Source organism: Tinamus guttatus, unplaced genomic scaffold (genome assembly GCF_059628265.1).
Source record: "Tinamus guttatus ecotype Peru unplaced genomic scaffold, ASM5962826v1 Tinamus_guttatus_pri_ptg000058l, whole genome shotgun sequence".
NCBI classification, from domain to species: domain Eukaryota; kingdom Metazoa; phylum Chordata; class Aves; order Tinamiformes; family Tinamidae; genus Tinamus; species Tinamus guttatus.
This window is the reverse complement of record NW_028288592.1, coordinates 1,101,588-1,124,917: the sequence shown is the minus strand read 5'-3', so window position 1 is coordinate 1,124,917 and position 23,330 is coordinate 1,101,588.

The window sequence follows — 23,330 nt, the reverse complement described above, 5'->3', positions numbered from 1 at the left end:
GGTGGAAGCTGTGTCTTAGTGTGCTTTGCTAGTCCACAAAAAGAGGGCCAAAACTAGGAATGAAACAAAATAGAAAAAAGTACAGATATTTTTAAGGAGGTAATTTGCTAAGCAGGCCTAACCATAAGCATAGTTAAGTTAGGTAGCTAAGCTTTGTGCTTGTGTGATCAGTGAAATCTTAAGTGGCAGCACATAGAATCACAGAATCATGATGGTTGGAAAAGACCTTCAAGATCATCAAGTCCAACTGTAAGAACCATAAGTTCTTCCAGGAATTTCTCTACCCTTAGTAAGTCCTTGTTCCACTGCTAATCTAGTCGCAGGCAGCCCAGAAATCTGTACTGAAAACACTAGGCACAGCTAGTGTTTTCATTAGTACCCTCTAATTCTCTTCCAGCAAGGGCCTCCTCTACACCAGTACAACCTCTTTCTTCATCAGCCTTCTCTCAGAAAGACAAAACCCTCATGCTTTCACTGTGCAGAGCAATTTTGCTCCAGTGTTGTCTTATGAAAGAGTAGTATTACTGGCAATGAATGGGGAAGAAGACTGTGGCCCGAAGCAAGGAAGGTTAACACAAGATATAACACCGGCAAATGGGTCCAGGTGGAAGAAAACAGCAATGAAGATAAAGATACCACAGCAAATCTGTGCTTCTAAGCAGCAGAGGGCTAGGTCTAATCCTCAGCTTTGATGCTATGTGCTCAAATGGCACCAAGTGTGCTCTGACCCTCAAGCACACAGTAGTCCTGTTTATGCAATGCCATACTTTTTCCTGGGGTATTTCAGGCCCCATGCCAGCTGGACACGTGCCCCTGCAGCTTTGTCCATATTGCCTTTTGGGAGGATTCTCTTGCATGAACAACCCTAAAAATTGTGTTTGGATGTTTTATTGGTGGGAGCTGCCTGAAAGAGTCAGAGGCAGACATGGAGGAGAGAGTAGACAGATCAACAGTGTGATTGCTCGTGATCTTGCCGCCTGGGGCATGCAAAGCTACCTGTGTTTTAGCAGTGCAGACATAGCTTTCAGCAGCTGGATGCATAGAGCAGAAGTTCTCTGGCTTATGCAAATTGGTGTGAATGCAGTAAAGACTGTGATATCAGTACATTTCCTATCTGTGGTGCAGATACTGTAAGACTTGGAGGAAGGAGATGGGTTTCTCACAACAACATGAGAGATTCAGGTACAAATCTCAGTAGAGCAGGTGTACCCCAAAACAATGTTGCTGGATTGAGTGAGAAACTGGCAACAGTCTCACTGTTCTGTTTAATTTGACTCAGCTCCGTTCAGAGCACTTCAATTCTCCAGTAAATTGCTTTTTGACTTTTATACAACTATTTCTTAATCCAAAATGCAAAAAATATATAATTATTCTTGATCATGTGTTCGATATGGTTGCCTCAATTTATTTCCCTCTCACATCCTTCAACTATGACTCAATTCAAGCAAAATATGGCTTTCTAACATTCCATCCCTCCCCCCAATACATTTTTTTGGGTTAATGTCTCAGGAAGTGCTTCTTGCATGACTCCAAGTTTTTTTTTTTTTTTTTTTTTTTTGCTTTGCTTTTTAACTTTGGGAGCCACAGACAAAATAGCTAGTTCAAAACCTTTAGACACACCTTATTTTCCTTTTCTTTTGGCAGACCCAAATCTGTACTAAATAAGTAAGGATGAAACAGAAACGATATCACGTTTGTCACAGACAAATATCCTGAATGATAGATAACAACTCATCAATTTCTGTACTTATTCTAAGACCTGGTTGCAATAAGTACCTAAAGAATTATTTCTATATTGTACCGGGAGTCCTCCCTTGTAGTTAAAATTCTCTGTCAGTTGATCTCAACATCACAAGAGAAGTGTTGATGTACATTTTAGTTTTTCATCCGTGAGAAGGTGCCTATTTGTTTCTACCCTTTAGAAGTTATCACAGTGCCATCACAGCACCAACACTGGATATAGGTAACAGCAGGATTTGGGAGCAATTAAAATTCCAAGTTATACTGTTACATAGTGCCAGGAACAAAACCCAGTAACATAATGCACACACAATGTGACACTGCAACTGAAAACCAGAAAGCATCAAAAACTCTATTCTGCTTGTTGTCGTTCCAGGATATAGCTCTTGCATTATCTGCACAGTAGTATCACTCTGGCTGTTTTACTGAAGAATAGTTTCCCCTGGGCTAGGCTAGAGAATATGCATCTGAAGACACGGGAACTGCTATAGATGTCATGTTAGTGAACTATGAAAAGGAAGAAACTTTTCACACAGTTTTACAGGAAGGAAAACTGAATAAGTGATATAGTATTAAGTGAGTGGGAAGGGTTGATAGAAGCACTCATACATCACAGAAGATCAGTATCAGTGATGCTTAGTATGCTCAGAGCAAAATAACTCAGTTTTCTTTCATTGCCCTAACCTAATGGATAGCCAATGAATATGAATAGATTTTTTATTATTTTTTGTTAGTTATTTAATTTAGGGGAATAATATCACCTATTTTTTCAACAGTTTTAAATACTTCTGTTCATTATAACCCTTATTTGCACAAAATCAAATATACTTCATATAAAAGAGATATGTTTTATCAAATGCTGATGTTTGCAGTTACGCACCAATTTGATGTATTGCTGCTTTCAGAAGAGTGAGGAGCAGAAGGTAAGAAAAGTAACACCTTCATATCCACAAATATCAGTGTATTGCAAAGTCAACATACAGTTGGTACTTTTAAGGACAACAGTGTAATCCAAGTCTACACAATGGGATTTCAGCTGTATAACCATGATGGACAAAACAATTTCTTTCAAAGCATATTGATTTACTTGTTGTCAGCCTAGGTTTCCACTTTTTGTTTTCTTTATCAGATAGACGAATTTAATACATCTTAGTATGGATATAACATGTACTCAAGTATTCTATTTTGTATTTTAGGGATTGGTCCCACCCTCCCAATCACTACACAATGAAGGGATTATACATTAAAAAGAACTGTATGCAATCAAGAAGAAATTTTAATTAATCATAAATAGAACTGGCTTTGTGGAAATAATTTGACCTGACAGTTCAAGGTTTGATCAGCACATCACAGAGATTAAGAATACTTTTGACTTGAACAGACAGAGTCCCAAAGAGTCACTGCAGTCTGAAATACTTTAGAAAAGCTAGTGTGTACAGATCACACAACGTCATTGTTTCTCTTAATGCTTCCATTCCATTAGGAACCAACGCGGGACTCTTTTAACTTCCGAGAAACCTTCCAACATCACGCTGTCCTGGTTAACACTGAAGCAACAGAGATTACAAGACATCAGACTACAATCTTTTATCCCATGTTCTGTGTGTATAAAACAAGGAGTCAGCTTCCCTTTGAAGTACTAATTGACTGTCTGTATCAATCAGCACCTAATCCCTTTCCTGCATGCATTTAGGTCTCCACAGTAACTGAGCTGTCCTTCTTTGGGGGTCTAGATTGTGAAGTACTTACAGTAAATGTGTAGTATGTAAAGGGAGTAATTGATCTCTGCCTTAGAAAACCCATCTAAAAGCAACTAGACCTCCTAATTTGTGCTTTAGTCTAACAGTGAGCAGATGAATGTGAGTTAAGAGAAAAGAACTCTATAAGAGAGCACATTAAGCAATTTGCAGTGAAAAAAGAGGCATCCAACCTTATTTATTTCTTTATTTTTTTATACAGATTATCCAGGAACAAGGAGGCTACCAGAGATTTACTGATTGTTCTGGGTCCTCACATCATCAGGTTGCAGATGTAATTACAAAGAATTTGCTTGATGTCGTTAGGCACAGCTCCAATAACTACCTTGCTCATTACAAGAATTGTTAGTACAAGACCTTAAAGATGCATGTTACCCATTGCTGGGAGCACAAAACACACCCAAGTGAACTTTTAGAGCCCTAGAGTCACTTCAGGAGACTGAAGTGAGTTGCACTTATTTGATTGTAATCTCTGCTCCTCCTATGAAATTGAGATCAAGAAGGAGTCCACTTGGAATATGAATTAGTTATTATGTAAAAGCAGAATGAAAGGGATATAGTAAGGGGGACTTGAAGGATGATGACTTTTGTGAGACCTCAGTTTTATAGGGAAGTAGATGATGCGCCTGACTGATTCCTATCAAGTATAGGAATATATATATATCAAGTTTCCTATCAAGTACAGGCAAAATATGTGTTGAATGAAAACTTCCAAAGCAATAAGAATTCTGTGTGGCTCTGTTTTGGTATATCTAGATTGCCATAATGTCATCATAGATTGCAGAGGATTAGTTATTAAAAAACATAACTTTCTGAAAAATCACTCTACCAGCCGCTTTTGAAAATTTTTACCCATTCAGTCAGAGAGTCACACAGTGTAATTAAACTTTCATTGAGTTTTTGGATCAACTTTTTGTTAGGCAATTATTTTAAAATGCCCTGGTATGATTTCTGAGCTCATCTCATTTTTGTCTTTATTTAAAGCCCAGCTCTTATAGGTGAGTGAGTTTTGTTTGTCTCTTGGGTGGTCAATTAAAACAAGTTTCTACATATGACCAGGATGGCTATATATAGACAGACCATGTATCTACGTGGTGAGGGGATCAAGACATAGTGGTTGGTAGAAAAATAAGCAAATCAAGCCAAATACATAATCCCACTTGTGCTACAGCTTCTTACCCCTTAGCAACCCTTTTAATTTTTTTTCCATATTCCTCTATTGCTCTCTGAGCAGTAACTACACAGTACTTCTCCCCTAAGAGAAATCAAAGCCTTCAGGCCCGTCACCCTATTTGCTAAGGTTTTGAGGTTATGACTTTGGAGTTCTTGCTCTGCAAGAGAGATGAAGCATAGAAAAGTGGGAGAGAGGAAGAATTGAACAGAGCTGTGTTCAGTCAAGAGTTTTTTCTGATTTCTCGTCCTTCTGCTGTCCATTTAAGAATGACATTGGGTGAATCCTCACCTTTTATAATATCTTCTTGAGTCCCTTAGTTAATTTCTTTTTCCTAGGGGGTGGGCAGAGAAAGAGAGTTTCTGAGATGGTCACATGAAACTTGTATTTTATACTTAGACATTTTACCTCTTCATAGTAAACAAGTCATCAGCTACATTTCATAAATTATTTTCATTTGTACTTCTTTGACTGTTATATGCTTTTACCCTCAATTCATGTTGTAGTTGAAAAAAGAAAAGTTTCCTGCTATCCAAACTGCACCTCAGCTTGGTTTAGCTATGAAACAAAACAGCCAAATTCCTCACACTTTGACTCAAAAAAATGTAATGAACTTTACTTTATTTTTCTACTGTTGTTGTGCCAAAGGAGGAGAAGAGGATGAACTATTTATTATATATTGTTTTCCTTTCTGCATGTTAATGCCTCTTGGTTTGAACTGGAAAAATTCACTTCCTATTAACATATTAGGAGAGACCCAAAAGTATCAATAATCAGTGTTTTATTGCCAATAATTTATATATTCTAAGGATGAACCCATAGTTTTTCAAGGAAATATGCCAAATGTTATCCATGTGTAACCCTCCTGTTAAATACTTTATCAGCAAGAGATAATTTAAATCATCAAACATATTCCAGTTTTTGGTGTCATGATGGATTACATGCTAGGGTCTGGCATATTTCACAACAGGCTGTGGTTGTGTGCTTGGATAAGGAGGCACGGTATGAGAGAGCCATGAAGATTGCTTACTCAGTGTGAAATCATTCATGAGCCTGGGATGTTCAGAAGGCATTAAGTGATGGGCATTAAGTGATGGGCATTAAGAAGAACATTAAGTGATGGGCAGCAAAGGGAGAGACTAGCTCTGAGATGATAGGTTTGATAACTGGAGTCAAAGAACTGGAGTAGGCAGAAGGGAGGCCTGAGGTTAGTTCACTCAGGAGAGATGGAAAGTGTATTCCAGAGACTCTGTAACTCAGTCTGAAATCTCCCTCTACAGACTTACTTAACTCCATTAACTTCAAAGTGACTAACTCCATCCTGCTTATTAGCTTCTTTCAGGGTGCTAAAAGGGAGTGATTCAAGGATCTGGCAAGGCAGCCTCTTTAGAAAACAACCATATGAAAACCATACAATATGAACGATCAGCCTAGGGTATTGCTGTCAGCTAGCCTGTGCACTGGACATGTTTTCAGACTGCTGTCAGAGAAATCAGTGAAAAGGAGCTAGGAAGTACACTCCTTATCTTACATGCTGCTGTACTCCATCACAAATATATATATATATGCTTTTTAAAAAGCTTTTTCTAAAGGAAACATCTGTCATTACATTGTATATGGAGATCAACAGGTTTTGCATTCCTTGTGGTGTTATCATGCACTTTCATCAGCTAACCAGCTAATTTACACTACCCAAACCTTCCTGTTACAGATAGAAGGAAGGATTTGATGCAACCTGAAACCCCAACTTACTCATTACCCATTAGAGTCACTTTGCAATAGTAGTGCATGCAGCGAATATAAAGACATTTTAATAAATCCTTCCCTGCAGCTGTAGAACATCATTCTGTCTGATGAATTCTTAGTAAACAGACATTTTCCAAAATATAAACATTGCTTTTTTTAAACGAATATTTATTCTGTTTCATTCTACATTTATTTGCAAAGAGGAAATGTCAGTATAAATACTTGATTAAGATCTAGAGTGTGCGCTACCCAAGAGGGATTGCGGCTTATTCCTGATCACTGGAGGAACGTTCTGAACATTCAAACATTCTGAACTGGTGATAGCCAAAGGAAACATCAAGTCACAAGCTCCTTTTAGTATGTTTAGGGTGGGAAGATGCACAGTTGCACATTTGGAGCTTTAAGTGCTCCTGCCTTTTTATGGAGCATAGGACATACATAATGACACTGCAGCAGTCAGAATAATTTGTAAAGCTGAAGAGTGTTTGTAAAGCTGAATGAGTGTTTGCTCATAGCTGGCCTTGGGGCTGGCATATAAAGTGGGAGAAAGCAGAAAAGAGAAGTCTTCCTTCTATATCACTCAGCACCCTCAGTTGCTGCTCCTCTTTCCTTGGATCTGAAAACAAGGGAGGCTTAGTGTGCTCATTCAGCAAAACATTTAGCATCAGTTTAACTATATGAGCTCTCTCACATAGGCTTTTCCATATCTTTACAGTGTTCATCAGTTTAAATATATGATGGCAAGATGATTTGTCTTTTTCAAAATCACAGAATCACAGAATGGTTGAGGTTGAAAGGGACCTCTAGAGATCATCTAGTCCAACACCCCTGCTCCAGCAGGAACACCTAGAGCACATGGCACATGGTGGCATCCAGGCGGATTTTGAAGATCTCCAGAGAAGGAGACTCCACAACCTCTCTGGGCAGCCTGTTCCAGGGCTCTGTCACCCTCACAGTAAAGTAAAGAAGTTCTTCCTCATATGGAGATGGAACTTCCGGTGTTTCAGTTTGTATTCATTACCCTTGTCCTATCACTGGTCTTCGTTGAGAAGAGTTTGGCCCCATCCTCCCTACATTCTCCCCTCAGGTACTTATATATGTTGATCAGATCTTCTTTTCTCCAGGCAACCAGGCCCAGCTCGCCTAGTCTTTCCTCATGAGATAGATGCTCCAGTCCCTTAATCATCTTTGTAACTCTACACTGAACATGTAGAAGCTCTAGAAATTCCACGTTCCTTTACGTTGCCTTTAAGTAAGACAAACCCAGATTTTTGTCTGGCCTCTATTCAATGGAGGATGTTCCTAGCAGTGAATGCTCTTGGGAAGTCCATAAATGTGAAGACATAACTCCCAGAGCATACTCTCTGGGAAATTGTCACCTGATCCTCTAGGTCTCTTCTTTTCCTCTGCTCAGTTCAGCCAAACTATGTTAAAATAAAGATTTCTTTCTTAGGTTTAAAAGAAATAGTGCAACTTTCTCCATGTTTGCAAATCATTAAATACCATATTAGATCCAAAATCTATGCTTGGTTATTTCCAGATGATATCAGTAGATATCAGACAGTATTGATATCAGTATCAGTAGATACTGATACTGGTTATTTCCAGATGATATCAGTAGATATCAGACAGTATTGATATCAGTATATCTCAGCTGGTCCTGTTTAAATCAGGTAGGTGGTGATTTTGAACAATTCTATCTTCTTTCTGAGGATAGAATTAGATACAGAGATGTATGTGGAAGATCATTGCACAGTCTGAGAGGACAAAACGTGAGAGCAAAATCAGGCTTCTCCCTGTTACATCTCCCCACACACCCAATTCATTAACAGTACTGAGAACTTAGCAATACAAAATAAATCCCTTTTCTTCCCCTCCTAAGTGTATCTGTTCATTGAACTTTCTAGGAAGAGATGTAAGATTTCAGAATAACAGGGCAATTTTTGTTTTCAAAAGAAGTAACTTGTATTTGATTTAATTTCTTCCTGTTGCTCTTTTGACTTTGATTCCCAGGCTGATGATAATTTGCAATCATCTGTGTCACAGGTCAACAGGAAGAATAACAGCATGAAGAACCTATGCAGCTCTGTATGGCTCATGCCTAATTCCTTTGTTGAAAAGTCTCCATTACCCCCTTGAAAGAGTCCAGGAATGCTGTGAAATACCACATGTAGAGTTTTTCAGAAATTATTTCCAAATTCAGATGAAACAAACAGTTCCAATAAGATTAAAATACCTCCGAAGAGTGGAATTTTCTAGATATCAAAATAGTTCACATAAATTATTTTTTTATACAGACCTGAAGTTTGTGGAAGAAATAATTCAGAACATACATTTCTTGTCTTATTACTGCGTATTTTGTAAAATGGGGTCAAGGATGGGCTAAGAACAACATTTTTTTCTCGATCCTTTTTTCTTCATATTTAACATATTTAACTTGATTGACTTTTTTTTTTTTTTTATGTTAATGGTTCAGGGTCTTTCAAGAGACGTTGCAGGAAAGGACCACTGTTGAGTTCTGTAGTTATTTTTTTATATGCATCCAGAGAATTTTAATATCACTAGGATGTTCTACCTGCTGTGCCTCTTAAACTGCAATTGGCAGAGTAATATCTGAATAATTTCTTTGTTCAGTGCTGCCATCGTACTTTCTGCTCATTCTTAACTGCTCTCTGGGAAGACAATCAAGGGCATACCAAACTATATATGAATTCTAAAAGAAATAAATGACACTCAAAAGTCAAAGTCTTCTAATTGTAAGGATTTTCTTTTCTGAAAGGTTTTTAAATGCATTTAAATGCCATTTAAACTATTACTTAAAACTTTAACCATATGATTAAGGTCTATTCAACTCTATTTTACTCTAGAATCTTAGGAATGATTATACTCTACCCAGAACTACATAAAAATACTTCTTTCTCTGTAAAGAGGTCATACTTTTGAACAAAATTTCAAAAATTGCTGATAAATATACGCCTGCTTATACATACACATTTGGAGAAAGTAAGCTGAAATGATAGCGTTAAATATCTTACTTAAGTAGTTAGACTCTGCTCTAGCAGCAAAAACAAGTACTAACGTTAAGTAGTATATTTATGTAATTCAGTCATTGTCATTTGTCCCCAAGACCAGGAGTCAACCTTGTTTCCTCTTTTGTATAATGTATAATGAATGGGAATAGAAATTGCAGACATGGACCTGGACACAGGCAGTCTTGAATAAACACATATCAAAAGATGGTCTTCACTAAGGCAACTTAAGTCTAGATATAAATTAACTTACCGATACAGACCGAGGACATATTATACAGATTATTACATATACCAAACATATTGTCCAGTCAGATAGACACTGATGCTGGTTCGTAAACCAGCCAATAGTGTTTTATGATCCTAAATAAAATACAATTGACATTATTAATATGCAGTTACATTAACACTTACTGAATTAATATGGAAGAGCTTCATATATTTAAAAATGTAATATCTAAAAAAATATTTTTTAGTATATAGCAATTTTATCTGATGTTATTCTCCCTTTCTTAATGTTCCCGTGGATCCTCAGGCTGACAGTGCCAATGATCCTCATGCAGAAAGGTGGGACATCAGTATCCTGATTTCTTCCCCTGGATGATTTCAGTTTTTGTGGTTTGGAGCCCTTCCCCTGCAGTTTTTGGCCTGTTTGAGGCTATTTTTCCATATATTCTTAGCAGGTTGGTTTTTTACTTTGTTTGCTTTGTTTTTGTTTGTTTCTTTCTTTGTTTGTTTGTTTTCTTCAAATAGTTCCAGGTAAAATTTGAAAGTTGCACAATAGCCAAATCATCTACAACCATCTTCAATTAATATAAATAGCTGCTATTTTTATAAATGGTGATTAGGTCTATTAGTCCTTTACCACAAATTATGTTTACAGAACTATGCTAAAATAGACTAGACATCTGTCAGTTAACCACTTGGGCAGCAGTTATTATAGCTAAAACAAGCTAGAACTCATTAATACTCAGACAAAAACACCTAGTTTTAGGACCCTGAACTGTTAGGTCAATACAAAGCCTATAGCCTTTTGCCAGTGATGGCAGATACACATTTTTTACTGGCTTAGTGTGAGTGGGGCATGATTACGTTGGTAGAAGTAAAGGAAAGACTATTGCAGTCATGAAGGTCAGAGCCTTCCACAAGAGCTACTGCTCTGAGAATAGTCCTGTGTACTGGGCATGGAGCTTGCAGAAACACCTGTGATGAAGACGTTGATGAGCTTACAGGTTTCAAAAACAGACAAGATATTTACTCTGGATATTTTCATTGAGAAAAAGTGTAATAGAGAAGCTTTGGAAGGAAATAGTTCTTTTTTAGCCTCTAGGGAAAATCACATCAAGAAGTTGTGTCAGTATTTCATTCTGAACAAAATCAAAGACAAGAAATGGGTTAATGAGTTCTGATGCGGGCCGTTATTTAATTTGTTTCTCTGGGTGAGATTACTTGAAGATAGAGATAAGCCCTTTAAAACTAGCATGAAAAAAAATGAAAGGAGATGCTGAAGGCATCACTAGAATTGTAAAAGAAGAATGAAGAATAGATTAATGAATGAAAGACTACACAAAGCATCAAGTAGAAATATAGCTGTTTTCATGTCATCAAGTCAAATAGATGATTATGAGGTATTTACTGATTTTGTTCTCTGTCTAAAATGGATCGTGACAGATCTTTGATGAGAATGATTTAAACTAGTTGCAAGTGATCAAAACTTCTTTTGGAGAAATTTGTGAATTTCTCTAAATCTGAAACAATAATTGAATGGTGTTTTCCTTGCTGTGTGATTTTTTTATTCAGTTTCTAAATTTAGTGGAAACATTTGGTAGAAATAACACTACTCAAAAATGTGCTCATAGTGTGTGAATCAACTGAAGATTCAATTTATACTTAGACACCTTCTGAGTATTAAGCATGTGATCCTACTGTTCTCCTTAAGTATTTGGGTAGAAACTAGTAGTTAGAATAGTTTTGAATTTTTTAGCAGAACATTTGTCCTTGGAAGTCAATGATTTGTCAAAACCTTTCTTTTGGTGACATGTTTTCATGAAGTTTCTTTTGTAGGGCTTTCAGTAACAGGAGTCTCATACTGAAGATGAAGAAGCCAGTCTTATGCTGTAGTGGCATCCTAGGTCAGAGCCTGGAGCACTCAGATGCTGTACGTGTTGCAAATGCTCCTTTCAGTAGCTGGTTTGGAACAGAGACATTATATCTGGGACTTTGCCACCCTGGAATACTTCCCTCAAAACTAGAGAACTAACCTTCCTAGGGTGGGTGTCATTACTTTTGTTTGGAAATACAGAAACAGATTTTTAAGCCTGTCCCATTGGCAAAATACTATTTTGCTTTACCTGATCATTCTTTTCCATTTGGCATGCCATATTGACATATGAGCATCTTACAACACATTCCCCACCAGATCAATGATTTATATCATAAGCATGAGCAGACTTAATGCTGAAAGTCTTTTAGCACTTCATTTATTAGCTTCTTCATACTTAATCCAGGACCATCTGTCATATGGATTCAGTTACTAAGTAGTCTTTTAAACCAGTTGAGGATTTGTTCATCAACATCACATTATCTAAAACACTTAAACCAGACAGTACTGTATCAAAAACATTCCTAAAGTTCAAATGTTGATTACATCTGCTACCTGCCTGTTGGCTGTTTTTATTTTCACACTACATTTTTATTAAATGAGATCTCTTAATATTCCATGCTGTCGATTACTCAGCCCAAGAGTCATTCTTCCTAATTCTTATAATCTTTGACTTTCAAATAATTTTCAGAAGAATTTTAATGGTTTGGTTTGTTCCTCTTTGGCTTAAGTTGTATGAGATTTATATTATGTTTAATCAGCAATTTACTCTTTTTACTTTGGGTAAAATGAGAGGGCTGCATTTATCCACACTGAAGTGTATTTTTACCATGGTACAGCCTTGTTGACTTTTATTAATTTCTAAACCTTCATGGTGACATTGACCAACAATTACCTGTCATGAGGTAAGACAGGCATCTGAACACAAAGTATAAGAAGTGGTGACTTGGACATAGGAGCTCACATAAATTTCACTATAGTTGGTTTGTTTTTGCAGGTTTTTTCACTGTTTTTTTTTTTTTTTTTTTTTTTTTTTCACATTGAACAAACCCCAACCATCCACACCTTTAGATAATACAACAGCAAAGCCTGTAGAAGATGTAGATGATTTCGGCCAAAAATAATCCTTTGGTTCCAGTGTGTCTTGCATTAAGAACAGGAGCTTCTTTCTTAATGAATTTTTATGGGATTTTTTTTTAATTATTATTCACTGTGATAATTGGATTTTCCCCTCTTCTGTATTCCTGTATTATACTTTAATTAAATTATTATAGGTTTTCCTCCTTCCGATTAAAAGAAAAATGTAAAACAAAAGAAAAAAAAACAGAAAAAATGTTCCTAACACAAATCATTCTACAGAAGCAAGTTTAGGCCATGCTTTTGTTTTTGCAGTAAAAACAATCTGTTTGAAATATAATAAATCACTTCCTTCACCTGCATGTCTCTGTGCATGGCTATGTGTGCTCACTCTCTTCACACTCTTTTACTTAAGAAACAGATGTTACTTGCTCCAACAGGAAGGGAAAAGGTGCTAGCGGGCTTTCTGAGACCAGCTGGTTATGTAGCATGTATTATATTCCTATTTTTCTCCTCAACACTGACTGATTGCTTTCCACTTCTCCACATATAGAAAATTTCCTGTAGCCAGAGGAAATTTAACCCTTTCATAAAATGTCCACTTAAAGAATCAGATCAATGAACTTTAGCCCTCTCCTAGTCTCTCAATGTTTCTCACCAAAGGTACGATCCATTTTAAAATGCAGTCATTCAAGATAATGATAATGACAATTTTGGGCATTAGCAGGATTTAGAGATACTAAATGCATATTTAGAATTCTGTAAGTTATTTATATTCCCATCATATTGGCAATCTACAAATCTTCCTCATTGATAGTCATTTGAGAGCATGTCTGAAATTTGCAACCTGAAATATATGCCAGCATGCTACTAAAACAATTGTTTCTTAAAACAATTTCCCCAGGCAGCCGGTGACTGAGTGACAAGTTGAATGTTTGCTTCTGATATTCCAGGTGGTCAGAGATGAGGAACAAGCTGGGGTTTTCATATTCTTTTGCATGTCAATAGGAAAATAAAGCATCTTCATGTTTTGTGAACACAAAATAAAATGGGTTAACAAAGATTTCTCTTTTATTTGTGTGCAAAAAGGGAGATTTTCCCCTTTTCCTAATTGACTCAAGGACTAGAGGAAAATGAAGGACTTCAGCAGAGTTTCACTGAGTAGCACTCTCAGTGCCACCCTAGTCCTTAACTTACTTGTCTTTGCTATCATGAGACAGTTTTCTTACATACTGATGACAAAAGACTGACAACGACAATGAGTAGTGCCAAATCCTGTGTTGTTTCTGCTTTTTGGTCAAAAACAGATGAAATTACCCCCAAAACTGCTCCCCTGGGCCCCCAAGCTAGTATTTGACCAGACTGTGGAAGTGAAGACCTGGTGTGCTAACCAACCCCTAGCTGTGATCTCATCAAAGTGCTATTCATTTTAAAGGTAAATTAGGGATCAGTCAAGCTCTTTATGAGTGAGAAGAGAAACTAAAAATAAGACATTAAATAAATATATTCACAGGCTTGTGTTGGTGTTTGTCATGGAACGAGTAGTGGTGGGGGTGAGTGACACAATGCACTTCACTCGTCGGAAAGAAATAGGAATAGGTTTTATTGGTAATGACAATGGTTTCACGAGATTCTATGGCAAGGTCACTTATTAGTTACTGCATGGAGGTTCAAGATACACACAGAATTATCAAGGACACTCTCCCGTTGGGTCACGAGGTTCAGACTGGACCCCCTTGCTTTCCAGACTCCTTCTGAGAGGAGTCTGGGTGCGGCTGAATCCAGTCCTAGTCCCAGACCTGGTCAACGGTTTATGACTAAGGGATTTGTGCACAGTTACAAAGTAAGGTTTACACGTTCAAAATGAGAAAGGCGCACTGTAGTCACTTACCACAAATCTGTAGTGGGAAGGATCTCTTAACCTCGAGGAGCATCCTTGAGAGGCATCCCTGCTCAAGGGGAGATCCTGCCGTGCAGCCCGCTGCCATGCAAGCAGAGCTCAATGGGCTCTTGGGCTGTCTCCATATTTATAGGATAAGATGATTGACTGACAGTCATTCTTTCAAATCAGAAATGACTGTTGGCTGGTGTACTCACAGTTAGCCTTATCTCCCCATCAGGATAGGGCCATCAGGACTGTTATTGATGGTTAATGTCTGGGTGGGGGAAGAAATCAGGGAGGCAACTACCAGGATCAGATAATGTGGTAGTTACCACCTGAACAGGGCTATGTGTGAGGAGTCAGGATGAGCTGGGGAAGGAGCATATCCGTCACAGTGTTTTATCATATACCGTTAACCCAGGCCTTCTCAAATCTTACATCTTTAAAATATTAAAGAGACCAAAAGAAAAGCTGAAGTATTTGTGAGCAGAAGGTGAGCATTCCCAGTATAAAAACAAAGGTGATATTTCATCTGAAAAAGGGAACTCACAAAAATAATTATATGGAATTGCACTATCATCATGAGATGAGAAAAAATTATTCTGGTAATTTTCATACTAATCATTGAGCAGAATTTCCTATGATTTCCTTGTAGACTGAATAAACAGAGAAAAAGTAGAAGCAGGGAGGCACTTGGAAGGGATTTCTAGTCACTAAAGAAGCAGTTGGATTGATAGTTTAAATTTATACCAAAACATCAGTGTTTTCAGATTCATCTTTTGTTCTTGACCTATTTCTCTTTTGCAAATGCAGGCCATACATGGTTCTGTTCTGCAGTGCAGATTGTTTTCTGCAGTCTGAGGTGAGAAAATAAATACAGTTTACAGCTGAATACAATACAGTTTATAATACAGAAAAAAATGAATACAATATGGTTTATTTAACCACCTCAGCATCGGTGGGTGGGATTCACTTCTGACTATGACACATCATGATAGGTACAGGCAGTGTAGATGTCTACATTTCACCTAAAGGGTCTAAATTTACATGGCACTTATGTTAATTAAGATGATATCCAGTCTTAATTCTGCAACTGTAGACATCAAGACAATGATTCATGTGTCCGCTCACAGCTGTCAAATATCTCTGATGTCTAGGTATCCTGCCTGGCCTTCATTTGTGTCTCCAAAAAAGATCCATTTCTCATAGGTCTAATATTTCTTAGATATACAAGGCACCTCCACTGGCACTAGATATTGATGTAGAGGCATGTGAATCAAGCTGCTTGCATTAAGTGAGATCAATTCCTACCCAAATTATGAGGAGTGTTTTAACAGCCAAAAAATATGATCTGAGTTGGTTCTGCTTGGAGTAAGGAGATGGGGCTGGGACAGAGGTTCCTTCTAACTTAAGTTATTCTGTGATTCTATGCTCTATGAAATCTAGTGTCTGGAAGAGTGTTCTTCTTTAAATCCATTTGAAAATTGTTGAAAGCAGAATTTTACTGTCTTTAAACTTTACCTAATTTCCTCACATTAAGTAAAAATATTATTCTTGATTTCTCAGACATATTTCCATTGAGGAATTTCAGTTAGTATGTCCTGGTTTCTTCCATGGATGAGAGAGAAAAAAATAATTAAATGGGGACTTCATAAACCTGGTGAAAATTAAAATCCTGTTCAGATACCAGCCATCTATTATCTTTTATTAAATTTGTCTTTGATAGAAAATGGAGAAGTTAATCCAGTTAACCGTACACAAAAATTGTGGTTCCAAATTTGGGATTGCAAAAGCAGGTTTTTATTTATTTCATTCATCTGTCTTCCTGTTAGTTAAATATTATGGGTCTACAACACCATAAAATAAGTATTTGTCCCAGCAGGCTTTGCAATTTTGGCAGAATATTATAGGAAACTTGAGGAGTAATGAGGAAAGGAAGTCAAACACTTCTGAAAGAGTGGCAGGTGGAAAGAAAAAGAGAATCATTTGGAAAGTAGACAAAAAAGTTTCTCTAATCAGTTCCACTCAGTGTTAAAACAGATGTGAAGCACATGTCTTAAAGGACTGGGATTTTGCCAAGGTGAAGGAAAAAAAAAGAAAAAAAAAAGGAAATAAAGAAGAATCAAAACCTAAGTAACTGTAAAAATATGAATAAATGATTCTGAGAGCATTGGGGAGTGTATTGAACTGGAGACTTTGTCTGCAATTCTTGCCAATATTACTATGCTAGACCTAGCTAAGGGAGGCCATGATTTGAAAAAACAGTAATTATAACAGTATGTTTGCATGGGACAATGAGCTCTTCCAAAAATCAGATGAATAGTCACTTTCTTTTGCACTCAAAATATAGCTACATTTTTATGGTGTGCCGTTTACCCACTGAATGTCTGAAAATAATCTGAACACACTGTCTATCTGGATCTTTGATGATGAGGTTGTTTGTAGAACCGCAGGTACATAAACTCTTGCACACTCTGATACATCTTTTAACATGCTAGTGCCATCATGTTAGGTAGTCTACTTTAGTGTAGGACTGAGGACTATGGCTGGACTTCTAGGAATAGCATTACACAGCAAAAGTATTTTCTGGTATAAACCAGATAAGTGGAACCTTTGGTACATTTGACTCCCAGGCTAACTGAAACACTGGCATTATGTTCTCCTTAATGATCCTATAGTCCTTTCAGCAAGGAAGTTATAGATGCTCTGGCAGATAGAATCAAATTGCTGTACCACCTAAGCTGAAATATATTTAGAGAGACATCTACATTTGCAGTAAAAATATGGTCAAAAATTCTTTGTGGTGGAATAATGCTAAAATGTACCTTTTTTTTACTTCCTTAAAAAAGAAAAAAAAAATAAAGTAGAAAATTAAGAAGCTGTATTTAAAAAAAAAAAAAAAAGATTTCTTCCCTTCTATCATGTTTACTTGTCACATTATATCCTGGATTATTTTAATCTTCTTCTATGAAAGCAACACAATGAACCTAAACAACATGTAATTATGGAATATTTGTATTCCATAAGGAAGTGTATTTCCAAAGGAAATTCCAAAGGAATACCAAAGGAATTGTATTTCCTTTTCTTCTGTAAAAAGGGAAAAAAAAGTCTGTTACAAAGTTGCTCAGTTAAGGCACAAAATATCTCTTTTGTGTTATCTCTTCTCTGTTAAAAATACACTTTCCATACTAAGTTCTTTTTGATCATTCCCTGTCTTTCAGTTTTGGATGAAGCACAGGTTGGTTAAAGTCCCCAACATATATATTTGCCATTCATGATAAGAAATTCTTAATTACCTAAAATACACTGAATAAAAGATAAAGAGGGATGAAGCATTTCTCTTTCTTTTATTAATACTCCTCTCATTGTGTGAAACTGGTTCAGCTGCATGGTATCTTCAATAATAAAGACTATGAAAGAGGAATTGTGTGTAGTCTTGAATACTGTCATAAAAGTATCAAATAAGAAAGTCCAAACAATAAAACATGAACAAGGGCAAGCAAACTACTTCAACTCTATACAGTAGGTAAAAATGAACTACCTTTTATTTACTGCGAAAAGCAATACCATATTCTAGAGTTTTACTAGTTTTAGTAGGAAGAATACTGAACTTTGAGTGAAATGGTAATTAGCATGTAGCAGACAAATTGCCACCTATAATTTACTAAATACTGTTTTGAATACTTTCAGCAGAACCTTCAAAGGGAACAAACAACTTTCACATTCTTCAGTGATCAATGCACTACATTCGTAGGAAGTAAGCTAGAGCAGAAAGCAGGTGATGCACAAGGGGATGTGGTTCTATCTTGTGGTGAACATAGAAATTATATCTGACCCTTGCTCTTGGACAAAACTTACTGAAGTAAATCCAGACACTCCATGATTTTTCAATTTTTTTTTATTGCACTGTCTTGCCACTTTCAGAACCTGCCAGTTCTAGCATGAACACAGAATTTTATTTACATGAGAACCTGCCTTTGATGTGTCAATATTCCTTCGGAGTTAATAAAGGAGAAGTTTTAAGAAAGTACATGGAGCTTGTGATGGCCAGTCTTACAACATTCAAAAGTTGAGCTGTTGTTTCTAAGATCTTGAAATACAGAATTGCCCCTATATGTCCCATAAAAGCAATAGAAAGAATCACTCATAAGGCTGGGATTTATGTCAGCCAGACTGTCGAGTGAAGAAAGGTCATAGGGCAGAAAGTACTAAAGAAAAGTATGTATAAACTTTATCTTTACCTAGACTAGGATGCTTATTTCTAAAGTACAAAAGCTGGGGTTCAGGGCCTTCAGAATCTAAGCATTTTATTATTATTATTATTATTAACTTTTTTGTGATGTGTATGCAATGACTAAGCAGTATGGTTACTGAAAGAGTGCTAGATATTAATGTAACAGGAATAAAATTAAATCTGTATTTTATTCCTTTCAGGAAAGAAAAGTCTTCACAGAGTTCCACTGTTAATTTTCTGACATTGGCAGAAAAATATAATGGACTCTTTAAAACTTGGCTCCCTCTGCAGTGTCCAAAACTTAATTCTTACTCATGTTCTTAATTATCCCATTTAAAATTCCATCTTCTTCAAGAACTTTTGAATAAGAAAAAAACACAGCAAAGAGTAACTGAAATGGCTTATTTCTATACTGCAGAAATAGGAAAAAAAAAAAGAGGAACCCATTGAACACTCAGAAGGAAGGACAAAACCAGAATTTTTTAGAAGTCTGTCTCACGAGAAATATAAAAAGAGAGCAAATAGTAAATACAAAATAATAAACTGTAAATATTTATTAAGCAGTAAGCACAATTGTTGACAGATATTTCTTAAGATTTGTATTCTCAAGCCTACTGACAAGATTTTGAGTTTTTTTTTAATATCAGAATCAAAAGTTATGTTATTAATTTGGTAACTGACTACAGCTAAAGTTCATTCTCACATTTTAAATTCTTACTTCTAAAAGTCAATTCTTTTTCCGAGTTAAAGCAGTCACGTGCTCATAATTGTTTCAAATTAATACAAAACCATGAGAAGCATGAAGACTAAAAATACAAAGTATTTCAGAGTTGACTTAATATAAGCATTTAAATGGCCAGTACAAACTATAATTGTGTCTCCTCTCACTGGAACAAGAACTCTAACTTAATTCTCTTTTGGACATTTGTAAAAGTTTCTGATTTCTCTCAGTTAAAAGATGTGTCTGATCTGTTTATACCAAAGATCTTATAAATGTTGCTAAATTTGCAGTTATCTCATAAGCCAGGCTTATGAGCCAGGCTGTTAGTTGGCTGTGTTAATCCGCAAAGCTCAGTTAGCCTTGATGAAGCATGCCAAGCTTTTGCATGATAATGATCTAGCTCTCTTTAGCAGGACTATATCATAAATTTGCTGTACAACTTTCACCCAGATTCATAACAGCTGAGAATTGTGGAGACAAACAAAAGCTTAGCTGTCCTGGGGAAAATATTATGAAACAAAAATTGCAAGACACGAGATAAAGTCTCTGAGTTTGTGGCTTCATATGGTTGGTTGACTCACAAAGATCAAAGGTAGGGAATAAGAAATCTTCTCCATTAGAGGAGAACACTACTCTACTCGCCTGAAAGCATGGGGTCAAATAAGGCCTTGATTTTTATCAAGCCAGAAATGAAACAAGTGAAGTAGTTGTTTTTTATGATAAAGAACATCATTGTGGAGGATGAATTGAATCTGGAATTTATTTCATTTTCCTTTGCCAATAATACATCCGTTAACTATAGGAAGCACATTCTATGCTGTGGAGATTAAAACCATTCTAACCAAAAGCAGCTGTCAAGAAGTTGCAAATCACATCTTTCATAACTTCACTAATTCAGTCTGAAATCCTGGTGACTTCTTTGTGAAATATTTGTCATTAAACTAAATGACCATTTTACCCAACAAAACAGAAAGATTTAACGTCTTTGCAAAACCGATGAGCATACTGGAACATTTGTTACATCTCTGGCTTTTAATAGGACATCTTGTCACCCGGTCAGGTTCTCACGATCACGTCCAACCTGTATTCTGTGGCACAACTTAGTTTTCTACATCAAGATGAATTAACAACAAAATCTTTTTTTCTCTTCAAGAGATCTGATGGCTTGAAGCCTATGGTTTTAGGATGAGGACCATTTTATTTCTGTAACACAATGAAAATGCCTGTAAGGGAGATGAGCTATAAAGTACAAAGTATTTTCTCAATGACTGTCCCAACATCTGGAATGACTTCCCATAGGAACAAAAAGGCTACAGTAGTTATCACTACAGTCTTTGACATGCTTTATCTAATGAAAGCACTTATTCTTCAGAGTACACTAAGAAAAACTATGGAAAAAAAGAAAGAAATGCACTTTGGAGATGAAAGCATTAAAAGAACCACTATCAAATAGCTCAGTGATTTCTGCAATTATGGGTGACTTTGAGATCACATACGGAATCATCAGGATAAGGAAATCAGACTTATTTGGGAAAGATTTGTCATGAGATTTCCAAATTGTTTGACTCTGGACTAATTCTCCAGACATGGAGGTTGACTATGGGGCCTGTTCCCTTATGATCTCACTGGGTTCAATGAAAGTTTTTTTTAACAAATCTCACCAACTTTTTTATTTCAAAAACATAATGAATTAAAAAAAATACGTGTGCTTTGGTTGACTTCACAGTTTAAAACACATTTCAAAATTATGTCTACAGTTTTGTAATTTTCTAACAATTGACAGTTTGACAAATTTAACAGTGTTTGTATCCTTGACAATATAGACGCCTTGGTATAAAAAGAGATTAGATGTTTCAAGATGTAGAATAATGGGAATTAAATACTTACAATGAGGCAGTGTGGTCAAATTTGCAAATGATTTTTAGTCACACTTGTTGTGTGACTCTTTAGAGTCACGACAAGAGGTGGTCTTTCAAAATCTCAAATGATTAAGAACAAAAATTAAAACAATATGTCATCTCCACTATGCCTTTCAAGCACATTTTTAGGAGAATTTTGCACTCATTGTTCACATCATTAAGAAAAAAATAAATAAATCTGGCTAGATAGGTGAAGAAAACAATTCTCTCTATATCCTTAAGGACTTCTGTCTATTAACCTGAAATAATATTCTGTGAACCACAGGAAAAGAATGTGAATTGTACCGAGATCCTGCTATTGATTTTGTTTTTTTGTTTTACAGAATTTTCAGTCCCGTAAAAGTGAGGGATATAAAGATATAAAAGAATTGCACATGAAAAACAACAAAACCCTGCTTAAAAAAAAAAAAGGAAAAAAAACTACTAAGAAAGAGTAGTTGGGGTTTTTAAGCATTTTTTCATTAGTATAAGGAATTGGACAATCTGTGATTTCCAACAGAAAGCATAACTACTAATTCCCATTTCTTACTGGAGATTCAATTACTCTACTATATGTAAGAGAACTAATTGCTTAAAAGTCTGATTATGATTGACTCTTAAATTATATAACTGAATTACATAATAACTGATTCAATATTTCTGGATTTCAGATATACTTATAGAAGCTGTGACACCAGTCCAGAAGCACACTAATGTATAAATGAGCTCTTCCACTGGAAAATGAATGTATTTTTGATATGGGCATTTTTCAGGGGAATCAGGAGAGGAGAAAATATATTTCTGAATACATCTTACTTTCTACACATCTTAGGAGACTGCATAATGAGACTGAGTAATGAATAGAGTGGATTTTTTTTTTTAATCTGAGCTAAATTCTTTGAACTCTAGTATATTCAGATTGAAAAAAAAATCATAGTGTTCACAATTTTAATACCACAGCAATACAAACTATAAGTACAGACAGCAACATATTCCTTGCAAGAAGGTGGTCAGGTTTTCTTTATGTAGCGGCTGGGATGGGGTAGAAGGACAAAAGAAAGGAGAAGGAGAATACAAAAATTTGGTGAAGTAGAAAAGGAAGACAAGTAATGAGGTGAAGACTGAGAAGGAGAGATGAAGGATGACGGAAAATTAGTAAAAAGTTAGAGAGAAAGCTGTAGCCTGTATTCATAAAAATTGTGAAAATGATGTAGAAAAATGATGTAGCATTGTTCCTCCTTCACTTTCAAAACTCTTTATACTTCCTGCAGAAGACACAAGAAATCTCTGATTGCCATTAGGACAGCAATTTTTGACCTCTTTGGATTTCTAGTTGTTCAGCATTTCAATTGAATTATCTGGCTTTACACAGAAATTAATGATCTCTATTAGATACAAGGTTATGCAGTGTAGACCAGTTTGTGAGGTCTGCCCTGCAGGCAGAAGGCACCATGCTCCCCAAAGCCATAGAGTATTCACAAGTTTAGTACAGTTTTGGCCCCAGGATAGTGTCATTACATTAACACTGCATTCACATTGATTTTGATTGTGCTAAAGCAGGCTCTTGGTCCTCACAGTCCACAAATACCTCATTTATTTTGCAGACATCTGTCTGGATTTGACACAGTCAGCCCTGAACTAGAATCAGGACCTCTGCCTGGCTTCAAGCTGAGCTATTTCTGATCCATATTGCCCAGGGAATCTTGTATCACCCACATAGTTAGAGATTTACATTATTCGAGTCCTTCAGTAGATTGGGTAGTGGAAAGCTAACTGTACATGCTGAAATATTCATTGAGACACACTATACTTTAGAAGGCCAGGTTTGCTCTTTCTTGGATAAGGAAAGTAAGATGAATCAACAGAACATTATCTTTTGCTTCCACTACAGGAGCTGACTTCAGCATTTTGCTGGCATTGTGACCTACATATCTAGAATTATTATTTTTTCTATTGGCAGCTCATCTCTAGGTA